Consider the following 11,291-nt stretch of genomic DNA (forward strand, 5'->3'; position numbering starts at 1 on the left):
CATGTTGGCAAACGGTTACTGTAAAAAGGTTGCCAAATAATTATAATGAGATGTTCCAACAGAAACTCAGACGACTCGTTTACACACTTTGAATTAAGGAAACAGCGTCGATAAAGCAGAGATGTCCCTGAACAGATCATTAAAATACGCATTTCTTGATCTGTGAAGCGCTGGAGCCAAAATATTAATAATTGCCACTTTTTTGAGAGATTCTTCGATATTAGCAACGGCTGCAATTGTTCGTAAAGAGTGGGCTTTGTTAAGAAAGTCTAAATAAATGTTACCCCACATGTGGCTTACATGGCCCCTCTTGGCCCATGGATTCTGTGGTTCTTGGTCTTTACACGGTTTGTATTTCTCCGGAACCATCTTCCAGCTTTTCTTTTAAGATCAACCTTTTTTGTTTGTACTATAAAAAACGTCATTGGAGCTTCCAAAGAAGTAATGTAAGTCTTCCCAAAATTCTAATTGAATACAATGGAACCCTCCAAAATCACTTACCGTTACCGCCACCCGGTCCTGTGAATTTACCACGGGATTACGAGTGGCCGCTTGGTGGTGCCAGTTGCCATTTTTGAGTCCTTGGGGATTTTCCACGAGCGGTAATTCCATGTGGTTAATACAGTGAATTATGAGGTACGGTGGATGAATATTCCACTTTACCACCAAAACTTGTAGTACGGCGGTGCAGGTATATGTCAGTTATGTGGGGGAAACGGAATTACCACCACCTTACCACCTCTTTTTACCACATCACTGTACTTGTAATGAGGCCCAAGGTTTCTAAAGTTGGATAAGGAGTGTTGCTTTGCACAAGTCACGTGTTTCAAACTCAGTCGTTCTTTTCCAAGGTCTATAAAGTCCAGCAAAAAGCAAAATTAGAATTGTTATGTGTTAACATTCACATTGTAAATATCCGGCTCTAGGCCAACTCGTCAGGGTCATTTTTTTCGCATTTCTTTGCTGCATTTTTAGTTGGGGAATGGGGTACGTTTTTGAAAAAAAAGTTGCGAGTTGGGGAAGTTGTGGGGGGACAAAAAGAGGAAATTCCCAAGACCAAATTCCTGCTCCCCACACGTAACACCGAACACCCACACATACAGACCTGGCTATCAACCATTAACTCTGAGGGCTTCACACCTGAGCTCACCTACTGCGCCAAGTCCCTGGGGTTCCACATCTACAAACACCTCTCCTTCAAGACACACATAGCTAAGAAAACTCAGACAGCTTGGTATCAGGCCTCACTCCTGCGGAAAGTCAAGCCCTTCCTCCCTCCAAACAGCTCTAGATCCACTGTTACTGTTATTGATCTGGATGGGGGCAATGGACTCCTCGAAGGTCTCCCGTCATCCTCCCTTGTGCTCCTGAGAAGTGGCCTACACGCGGCCGCACGCCTCATCAAGGGCATATGCAGATACCACCACATCACCCTGGCCTTCATCGATTTTCACTGGCTCCCACTGCATGCACGAATCACCTTCAAGTCTTGCTGCATCGTTTATAAGGCAGTTACCCTCAAGTCACCCAGCTAACTCGCAGAGAAACTCAGCCTCTCTGGTGGACAACGCACCACCAGAAGACAGGACATGTGCAGACGTAAACTCCCCTGCTGCAAAATGGAAAGGACCAGAAAAACAAGCCTTCTCTTTCAATGTCCCAAGACAATGGAACCTCCTCCCAGTCAGCATCAGACTCGCCCCATGCTCCTGCAATTGAGAAAAGAACTCAAGACCCACCTCTTCAAGGAGTCTCTCCTCTTCAACACCTAGGCCATTGCGTCGCCCATCGCGCCACCTATCTTGCTAGACGCCAACCGCCCCTCGCCTCCCGCCGCCCAGAACAGTGGTACCCCTCCTCTGTGCCCCTGTATGCTATCCCCCACTGTATATCTGTTGGTTGTTACCTCTTTAAAGTGCTGTTATTCATCTGTAATGTCGTACACCTCTGTAAAGCGCTCCGTAGTGTATCAGTATTGTTGTATATGTCTACAAAGGGCTCTGTTGCTTATCGAAGCTAGGGTCGCGCTCAATAAATATCATAGTAATAAACATAAAAAGATATGGGAGGCTAGCCCCTCCCCCCATAAAAATGCTGCAAAAATTGCAGGGAAATAGCCACAACGAGTTGTACCAGAGCATTCATAATTGTAAGACACAAATGAACAATTCATGCATTTATATACCTCACTTACAATACCTAAAACAAAGCATATACATTTCATTTTTGGGTATAAGCATTTTCCCCCTCTAACTGCGTATCACTGACTTGTCTCACGTTGCTTGCACTCACTCTCTGCCTTTCCAACAGTCCCTTTTCACACCATGCTGTTACATTCTCTTATGATTCGTTCTTTTAAGCTCATATATTTGGGAGAGCCACCAAGATGGTGCATCGCGCGCGTTGCGGGAAGCGTCGAAAGTGCTTAAATCTACAGAGTACATACAACACCGAGAAGGGAGTGCTCCGATATGATGGAGACTTTTGAGGCGGCTGCTCTAGAAAACAGTGATTATCACATTCCAAAGGGGTGTGTGGTTACGATATGATATGATAGGTTATTTATAACGCGCTTAATACCCAGAGGTTTCTAAGCACGGGCCCGGGGCCCCAACTTGTGTTGCTCCATTTTGTCTTGTTTCCAAAGCGAGCGCGTTGCCCCTGAGCTATCCTCCCGAGACAAAGTGCAGCTCTAGAGCAAAGAGGTTACCTTGAGGGGAAAATTATTATTATTATTATAATAATTATTATTATTATTATTATTATTATTATTATTGTTATTATTAATATGAAGGGGGTTCTTCACGGAAATATGAGTGAAGCAGCAGTAGAAATGTCAAAATCTTAATACAATTGAAACATCCCTGCTGTGACACAGCAGTATTCGTAACAAGAGAGCAAATACAGAGCTGGGAACTAAGTAGGAATGTAGCTGCATTCGTGGTCCTTTTCTGCCCTCAAAATCTAATAGTTACCCATTGAACTGACTACTGCAGAGCACATGGGAGGCCACCTCCCCTCCCCCCCGCCGTAAACCAAATATCACGCATGCGAGGCATGGGCCAAACCTTTCCGCGTGCTTCTGCCATGCCACACAGATTCTGATTGGTTTGTGTGGAGGAAAAGCGGCACATGCTGAAATGACCGCTTCCGCCGCCTCCATTCGCTCCACCTTTCACATGTACGGTGTAGCGAATGGAGAATTTGTAACACACATGTTACAAATTTGTAACATACAAAAAACGGAACAAGGCGTGGCAGGTACAATGTGCTGCGTCCAGGTGCAGGTGATACATAAAAGGACAGAGGAATGAGGTGCAAAGCTTGAGTCTGTCGGCAATGCTTTGGATTCCAATGGAATCCGCCGGCTTTTTACCCCTGCCGAAAGCTAATGGATTGCGTAGGAATGCATTGCCAATTCTGCCTGCTGTGTTTAAATGGCAGGCAGGATTTGCACAGTTTGCATTAAGAAGTGCAAAAAAAGGGGTAAAGGCAATGTTGCCTGGTTTTACTCATTCTTGCACCTGGTAGCGTAAGAGATGAAGGTTGCATGCAACGGTCCTTTTGACACTTGCGTGTAATTGTAACACGTCTACTCCATGCAACGTACACGGTTATGTGAAAGGAGAATAGCACAGGGGCAATGTGCTGGCTTTGGAAAAAAAAGCTCGCGCAGAGCAACAGAGGCTCGAATCCCAGATCCCCGCAGCTTAGAAACCAAACTGAGGTACTATGCGCGTTATGAAAAAACAATTTTAAAAAATGTTTTATAAAATACGTTTCCTTTATTCCGGGCACAGCAAGAAGGACTTTATTACAAACGTGTTTTTACTGGCATGAGCACATATGTTTTTTGGTACTTTTCTGCCCACCCACATCTGATATTTTCAATGCATCCAGGACTCTGAACATTTAGCCTGTTATTTTGTAGTTATCTTGAAAGAAAAAGCGATTAGAAACAATTGAAGCACCAGTAGTTCCAGATGCCATGCATTCAAAGGATGAAACCATTATGCTGCTGGCACTAAGGCCCTTGAATAGAAGCTAATGTGGTACAATATTAGCCGTATTCAGCCTATTCACATTTTACTCAAGTGCTTACCTTGATTCTGTTAGAACCGTGCTCCTGAGCACGCAGCTTGCAGTACTGTTGCACACACGCTGCTTTGCCTTCTTGCCCTCGACTCGGCTTGAACCCTAGCCAGCATCAGACATCTCCTTCATTAGAGGGCGCTGTACCATCCTGCTGAGGCACCTGTTGCAGGGGCTCTCTTGCCACAGTGCCACTTTGTTGGTCTTTATCTATTGGACTCGATTTAGGTAGGATCAGAGAAGGCTGAAGGAGAAGCTTCAGCTCCCGCACAATCTCTGCCCTGGGACCAGGGACATCATTTCACCAAAATGCCAGGGGTAGCGGAAGTGACATCACACACCCCTTGTCCTCTGATGACATCACAGGAAGGGATGCCATTTGACCCAACCCCAGAGTGACATCACAGGAAACGATGGAACACAACCCTTCACCGTTGGCAAAACAGGAAGTGGCATCACATAGCATTGTACACTACGAAAAATATGGTTACGATATCACTATAATGTGATATACATTTCATACAAGAATGGATCGCCATATGTATCGTTAAGATCAGTGTGTATAGGCGCATATTACCAAATTACTGTAAATGCAAGCAGACGTCCATGGCCAAATGATAATGATGTGTTATTATATAGCACTTACACTTAAGCGATTTATATGGAACAAATATACACCCAATATCACCCAACCTGTGTTGTTACTCATTTATCGACCTCAGAAGGATGAAAGGCTGAGTTGAGGTGTTTAAGAACGGACTAAATCAGTGATTCACCCCCTGAAGTGTGCCTGAAATAAACCTTTAATGAGTCTAGCAATTATCCTATAGAATTCCAGAAATTATTTGTTTTTCCTGTTCTTTCTTATTTAGTGTTACACTTGTGGAACCCGTGTTTTTTTTACGAGGCCTGAACAAGACAGCCAGACACTCCAGATACAAAGAGCCACATGGCGTTGGCCACAGCCAAGGAGCTTACCTTTTAAAAAAAATGTTCCTTTTAAAAATAAAATTGTTTAGGGGTAGCAAAGGAGACCACAGGGGTAGCAAGGGAGACCTTGGGGGTAACAGCTGCGACCCCTGGAGACCCCCACATGACGTCCCTGCCGGGGACCAGCGTGCTTCACAACTGAACGATGCACCATGCCACCGGCTGCGCATCAACTGCAAGGCGCCATTCTGAAATGGCGTAGACATAATCCGGTCACGGCTAGCGCATTATTTAAATATAGTCTTGAACGGTGTTTCGAACAGAAACAGGTACAATAGCAGAGAGTGGAGTTTTGAGCAATCCTGCAGCCCAGGCTTACAAGAAGGCACGAGTCTGCAACCTGCAGCTCTCCAGAATTGTTGGACTATGACTCCCATGATCCCTCATAATTGACTATGCTGACTAGGGCTGATGGAGGCTGATGGTACTTGTAGTCTAAGACCTCTAGCGAGTCAAAGGTTGCAGACTCCTGCAGTAGGGTGTGGTAGCATGACATGAAACCAGATGAGCTGAACGGGCCTAATGGGAAATAGAGACAATGCTGACGGGCAGTGAAATAATGTGAACATTAACTACATACAGGCACTGTAGCGCTGACAATACATACAAAACAGGACTGGCCAGGACCTGACAAGAGGGACGTAGGACTGGGCTCAGGTGCAATCCCCATTCAGGGAGCGGAGATGAAATTTGGGGGCAGACGGGAACTCAGGGGCAACAGTGAAATCAGGGATGTGCGAGGCAGTGCAGAGGTGTGGGAGACAGAGATAGTTATTTATTTATTGTAGTTTTGTAAGTTAACAACTACAAGCAGAGTTACTTAGTAAGAGCCGGTGGAATTTGAAGAGGGACGGCATGCGCATGGACGCTTGGAGAGCCTGCAGACATGGACGCGGCGTGCAGAGGTGGGAGAGGATCCTGGGAGGCGGAGCCGACTGCGGGCTCCAAAGTTGAACATTTTTGTTAAGGAAGGGTAAGGAGCTACCATGGATAGGATGACCAGATTTAAAAAGTAAAAAAAAAACGGGACAGGGCAACAAACATAAAGGTAGTACTAACTCTTGAAAGTGGCTGTCAAGGCACTACACTTCAGTAGCTGTTGGAGGAGAAGGGGGTTTAAGTGTTACTGTTCAAATAAACACATATCATAATGTATTACTGATTTATCACAAACTAACACTGTCTTAAGTTGTAAAATGCAGCATTTCGTCTGTGTGAGATTGTGCATTCCCGCCTGCCAGCTGTGAAGACCTACTACCGAAAACCGGGACCACTGCAGTTTCCAATGGGAACAGAATCTTGAGAAAGGGGCACAGGGCACCCAATTCCGGTACAGTGCCGGCAAAACCGGGACGTCTGGTGACCCTAACCATGGAGGACCAGGAGAAGGCCCACGCAGTAGTCGAGTCAGAAATCTGCAAGGGTTGCAGATGAGTTTCCTAGTGCATTCTCAGGAGGCCAGGAGCAGTTGGCGCCGTTATTACGCCTGAGTATCTACGTACAATCTACAGCAGAGCAGTACCTTAATGTCTTCAGACTCTCCCCCTATAGTATGTAAGAAGAAGAAAGGGGTGGGGCTTGCCGAGTAATCAGATTTAAATTGATATGCAAAGCGTAGAAAGCACGCCACTTTCGATCTCCCGAGGATATAGCTCAAGAGCTGAAAATCGCAGGGGTCCTAAGAGGGCTGCGGAGCCAAGAGGGTTTGCAGTTCGAGGTTCCAAGTTTTAAACGGCCGTTCACACTGAATAGGTCGTTTTCATGAGCGGCTTTTAAACCCTGGAGTACCCTCCCAAAAGATTTTCGAGTGGACAAAATGTACCTCAAGTTTAGAAAGAAAGTAAACAGCTGCCGCTGGGCTCAGGCATTTCAGATTGTTATGGTCTCTTTGTATGCTGACCTGAACTTGAATTTAAGATATTTTAGGGCTTTTATTAATTGTTTGGTAAACATTTTTTATAAGGTTTTAGTGAGAAGGTGTCATGTGTGATGAATTGTAGGATAGGTACAAATATCCTGTGTATTGGTGGTTGGTCTTTTGTTCATGGTTCTGAATTGTAATTCTGTGTATGTGTTTTATTGTGAAGCGCTCTGATGCTCTTGTTAGCCATGTTGGCGCTATATAAACATTTTAAATAAATAAAAATTTTGGATAGGGAAATACAGTCCAGGGAAGTTCCAGTGGAGTTCAGAATGGGGAGAAACAAAGCCTAATAGTGTCAGACATTTCCCATTATCCCCAGCAGGGACAGTAGTCCAATTAGGAGGTTTTGGGCACTGCTAATACAGTCAAACTCGCTCCCAGGTTAAAGTGGGCATTAAAGGTGCGGTGCCAGGAGGACCCAGTTCCAGCAGAACTACACTAAAGTTGGAATCCATTGCTCCCTTTTTTATTTTTCTGTCTTCCCTTGGTCCCTTCAGGAACCATGCAAAATCAGCGCTCTCTTTCTTCTGGTGGAAGCCCGGTGCCACCCACCAGGACCTCCTTATTTCGAGAACTGCAGCAATAGTGAAGACAGGGGGTATTTCTTTGGGGTCTTCCTCTTTTACTGCACTTACGTTTTCCACTGTGTTAATACTGACATATTTTGCTGGATTACCCACTGGTAATTAAAGCTGCCTGCACTTTGCTTATTAACAGAAAAGTGACTTTATGACCCTGAATGGTTATTTGTAACCTTCCTTTTTGGTACCCCTCCAATTCCCCCTTGTGCCCAGAGGCACCACCAAGGGGTGACCAAGAAGGTTCATGGCCACACTTATAAAAACGCTGCCCCCCGTCGCCCACCGGTCCGCCTGCTGGTTATCTGGCTGTTTTGGTGTTGCACCCCAAGATTTCCAGTGACCTCATCTGCCCCCTCCTATGAAAAATATATGAGGGCTCCCAAACCCTATCTTCATTGAGGGGCCTTGAATCAGTGCCCATCCGCACAGGGCATCGTCCAAATCGCGAGGCAAAATGAGGCGAGGAATTCACAGGAGTGGTGAGAAGGTGTGCTTCTCAGATGCAAACATTCACTCTGCCTTTGGTGGAGGGGTGCACAGTGCACTGAGCAGCAGCAGTGTGAACCAGGATGACTTGACCATCCTGGTGGAGGTTAAGTCATAAAAGGTTGGTGTCCCTCACAATACCGTATGCAATTGGTCACCATTTTCATGAGCAAATACATCCAAGGCCAAATGATCTCCTCATGTACAACCAGACGCAATTTATTAAACACTAGAATTATCTATGATGGCTTCCTTAATGTGACAGTAAAGGACATGAAGCATGGTACGCCCTGAGACCTACGGGTGTGTGGCGCGTTATAAAAATGTAATTAAATAAATAAATAAATTGAAGACCGAAAATATATCTGTACACGTATAAAAGATCTGTACAAAAACAAAGGGGACTTTCTTTAGCCTGGACATGGGTTCAAACCCGGTTAAAATCGCAAAATGTGTTTCTATTTTTGGTTTAGCTTTGGATCCTCCTTTTTCATGGACTATTATGTTTTTATTTTTTTGTTTATGCTGTTTACTGCTTTGACTTTGCACGGATAGTTTAAGAGCTAAGGTATCTTTTTACTTTTTCGCATTTCTTTATTTTTTTTCCTCAAATGTATGTTTAACTTTGTATACTATAGCATTATAGCATAGCCTTTGATGAGGGTGTTTATAAGTGAGCTATTTTTCTATATTTCTATTTTCAGTGGATACATACAGAATCCTTTGTGTTTTCCCAGCTAAAAGTAATGTCAGGTATGTTCCATTTTGGATACACACATTTTTGCTAATATGTTTAGTCATTTCTTAGAATTTTGGTGAACTGTGCATGTTGACTTCATTGTGTAGGGATCACAATTATTATAGTATGTATTTTTATGTTCTTTTCAGACCTTGACTGATTTATTTATTTAAAATGTGTATAGCGCAGACTAAGGCCGCAAAGGCGATGAAGGAGCACGCAGGTCTGGAATGCGTTGGTTACTTTTATTGTATTGTATTTTTATTTGCACCGCGCCGAAAACCCACGAGCATCAAGGCGCACATATACATGCGTATATACTTGCGCACATATACTTGTGCATTAAAGCAGATGGAGCTTGAGTAAAAGATTTTGTTTAATCATTATGAAGTTCTAAGCCTCATACCTTGATTATGCAAAGATTAATTGACAGTAGTTGTTGCTGTTAGGGATCAGCCATACCTGGGTGTGCTTCCTCCGGTTTTGTTTGCTTCTATTTTAATTTGTTTTAATTTTAATAGGTGAAAACTTGCTAAGGTGAGGGAGTGTCTGTCCGTTTTAAGCCGTGATGGTCTGCTGACCAGTGGGTATTTTGACTAGATAAGTTGTGAAACGCTAAATTCTAAGTGAAATGCACAGATCTTTAAGGACGTGTGGGCAGCCCAGTGGATTTTAATGCGAAATACACAGTGAAGCCGTGGGGGCAGCGCAGTGGAATTGGTAGCCGATCCCTAGACACGCAAATGATGCAAGCAGACCGTCACAGCTTAAAACGGACAGACACTCCCTCACCTTAGCAAGTTTTCACCTCTTGATAGCACTGTGTCCGATCTCGACGTCACAGTCCACATCTATATCAAGATGCTAAAGATGTATTTCTTTTACCCACTTAGCTCCAGGTAACCTTCCTTTGCAGTTTTTAAATCTTCCAGACACCTCTTCCATTGCACTAACCAGTACCCTGTTACCCAACAGGCCAACGGACCTTACTACTTACCTGACTTGATCAAAAGGTCCTGAAGACCGTTTGGTACCTGGTGTATCCATGCTGTTCCATCTCTTCAGCCACAGCCACCAGTCATTCACACCGAACCAGAAACACAAAATAGTGTGTCGACAAGGCTAAATGTCTTATCATTTAAAACAACATATGTAAAAAACTGTGTTTGTTTCACCTTGCATACTAACCCACAAATATGCATACCTTCAGCGCCACGGCACAGTCTGTAAAAAATGTGGTTTTGTTTTCTTTGTTAGTGTAAAATAAAAATAAAAACTGTTTTTGTTACTATCACCTCTTCAGGTAATTTTTTGTCTATTTGAGCTAGCAGCGATCTAGCTCCACTGCAAACCTCGGTGACCCTATGTCACGTTCTTGGCCAGGGTAGCTTTGACTCAATTCTTGTTTAACTGTACCTATTACCCTCCCGAGTCAAGCCCCCACACAAAAAAGAGGGGTCGCCCACCTTTCTCTCATCCCTTCGGACAACCCTTTGGTTGTTGGGCATCATTAATTTGACAAATATTAAATGGAGAACGTCAACATAGTGAGTTTCTCCGATGATTTATTCAAAAATCTGCTAGACACCCCATCACTCCTAGGGGTAACTACAACACCAGCAGCACCGGCTAAAAATCCGGCACTCAATGAATTAGACATCCTATTACAAAAAAAGAAAAAAAATGATTAGTGCAGAATCCCATGGTCAACTAATGCTTGAATACCTTAAAACAGGCATCATTCCGGAAGGCTTACAGGTGAAAAATATACCTAGGGTCTTCCTTGATAATCCACGCTTCATGGCACAATTCAGTGGTGTTGGGAACAAATGTTCGCGTGACTGGGTGATCCTAGTAATAAAAACAGCAGAAGAAGAGGCAAAAGCACAGAGTGAAGAACTCTCGTTACTAGAAGACAAAATCAAAAAGGACTCTGTAATCCCTGATATAAAAACACAGCTGGAGAAGATTGAAGAAGAGATCAAAAAATTCCAGCAATTCACAATTGACAAGAAACTATGGAAACTTCAAATAGACATAAAGAACTACAAGGAGGAGAAAACATATCCATGCTTAGTTCTGGGTTTTTACAACCAGCTGAATTCGAACGCTTCAAGACAAAATCCACGAAGACAACAGAGGAAGAAATGTGTAACATTCTCCAACAGTTCCAACAGCAGCGACTCAGATTCAACCACCGGTGGACAAGCAAACCCTCAGCAGTCTTCAAGTTTTCAAGGGAGGGGACAACGAGGGAGGCCCCACTACCAAGACCAACACCCAATGCGAACACGGCAATGGGTCCCCCCACAACAAACATGGTGATCCCGATTTTCAACCTCAGTGACCACATTTTATCCTCCAACGAATTAGATGTCTTAACAAAAGGTCTCAGCTTCATACCAAGTACAAATGCCGATCTGTTCACCACAGAGGTAGAACTCAGAAAATTCTTTCGCACAATCCGCCTACAATATTT

The sequence above is a fragment of the Ambystoma mexicanum genome, chromosome 12, assembly GCF_040938575.1.
Source record: "Ambystoma mexicanum isolate Mex_15411 chromosome 12, UKY_AmexF1_1, whole genome shotgun sequence".
Classification (NCBI taxonomy): domain Eukaryota; kingdom Metazoa; phylum Chordata; class Amphibia; order Caudata; family Ambystomatidae; genus Ambystoma; species Ambystoma mexicanum.